The sequence below is a fragment of the Pteropus vampyrus genome, unplaced genomic scaffold (genome assembly GCF_000151845.1).
Source record: "Pteropus vampyrus isolate Shadow unplaced genomic scaffold, Pvam_2.0 Scaffold620, whole genome shotgun sequence".
NCBI lineage: Eukaryota > Metazoa > Chordata > Mammalia > Chiroptera > Pteropodidae > Pteropus > Pteropus vampyrus.
This window is the reverse complement of record NW_011889401.1, coordinates 225,426-227,211: the sequence shown is the minus strand read 5'-3', so window position 1 is coordinate 227,211 and position 1,786 is coordinate 225,426. Positions and strand designations below refer to the sequence as shown.

Genomic DNA, 1,786 nt, shown 5'->3' with positions numbered 1-1,786 from the left:
AGAGGGTCGCGGGGGCGCCCTCTGTGGCCTCGTCCACCCTGGCGAGTGATTCGCCAGGAGTAAGGAGCTGACAGTGGCGTTTGGGCTTGGGGCTAAAGTGGGAGAAAAGTTGACAGAAGAAGACCGTTTATCCTGCAGAGTGGCACTGAAGGTGGCGGATCTGGGCCAGGGCTACATGCTCGACTCGGAACAGGGCCCTGGCGGGCAGCAGCCTGGCCTGGGGCCACGGGAGGCCGCGGGAGGGCAGTGCGTCTGCTCCCTGGAGGCAGGACGCAGAGCTGCTGGCCTGTCCCCCAGCCATGGGCCACCAGCGGTTCTTTTGTTTGTTTTAATAACAGCTTCGTGGAAGTATAATTCGCACAGCGTGAAAGTCAGCCTTTTCGAGTGGGGGATCAGTGATTGTGAGCGCATTCAGTTAGCAGCCATCACCATTGAGTTTAGAATGTATTCGTCACCCCAGAAAGAAACCTCATGCCCATTAGCAGCCACTCCCTATTCCCCACACTCCCAGGCCTCAGCAACCACTAATCTTCCTGTGTATGAATGTGCCAGTTTGTAGGATGCAGTTGGACCCCTTCCTCACACCATATACAAAAATTAAAATGGACCAACAACCGAAATACAAGCTAAAAGCATAAAACTTTTAGAAGAAAATGTAAATCTTCATACCTTTGGATTAGATGATGGTTTCTAAAGTGACATCAAAAGCACAAGCAACAAAAGAAAAAAGATGGGCTTCATTAAAATTAAAAATTTTGTAGTCTACGGCCACACCACCCTGAACAAGCCTGATTCCGGTGTGATCTCGGAAGCTAAGCAGGGTCGGGCCTGGTCAGTACTTGGATGGGAGACTACCTAGGAAGACCAGGTGCTGTAGGCGTAAAAAATAAATAGATAAAATAAGGGATTGTAAACGACGAGGTCTTTGCAATCTGTGAGGTCGAATCTACCAAGTGTTGCCTTGCCTAAAAAAAAACAAAAATTTTGTGTGCATCAAAAGACATCAAGAAAGTGAAAAATACAACTTACAGAGTAAAAGGAAATAAGGGCTTAGTCTCCAGAACACAGAACTCACGAAGCTCAACAGAGAGACCAACAATCCAACTAACATGCAGGTACGTGCCTTCAGAGCGGACGGCCAGTAAGCACGTGAGAGGTGGGCAGTATCCTTGGTCACCGGGGAGATGCAGACATCTCAGCGAAGGTCACTTCGCACGACTAGGATGGCTATCATTTTTTTTTAAGCAACGTGAATGTGGGCAAGAATGTGGAGCTGGAACTTTCGCATATTGCTGCTGGGAACGTGAAACGGCGGTGGCTGCGGAAAACAGTCTGGCACTCAGAAAGGTAAACACAGGTCGCCACGCCACCCAGCCCTGCCGCGGCCAGGTGTTTACCTAATAGGCAGGAAACAGATGCTCCCGCAGGTGCTTGCACGTCTTTGTTCACAGTAGCCAAAAGGCGGAAATAATCGAACTGTCCATCGACTGATAAATGGATGAAGAACAGTGGTCTGCCTGTGCCATGGGGCATCGTTCCACCGTAAAAAAAGAATGGGTTTCTGACGCACGCTGCGACATGGGCGAACTTTGAGGACATTACGCCAGGGAAATGAGTCAGACACAGAAGGACACACATGATTCCACTTGTCCGAACTGTCTAGACTAGGAAGTCGTGGAGCCGGAAGTGGGTGGAAGGCCACTGGGGACTGGAGGGAGGGGTGTGGGGCCACGCACTGGCACCGGGTTGCTGTCTGGGTGACGGTTTTGGAGATGGGAAGTGATGG

At 50.6% G+C, this 1,786-nt stretch overlaps 1 pseudogene; it reads left to right on the top strand.

Annotated features, from left to right (window-relative positions):
* The first annotated feature begins 760 nt into the window (after positions 1–760).
* Positions 761–880, top strand: LOC111733700 (annotated as a pseudogene).
* The last annotated feature ends 906 nt before the right edge of the window (positions 881–1,786 follow it).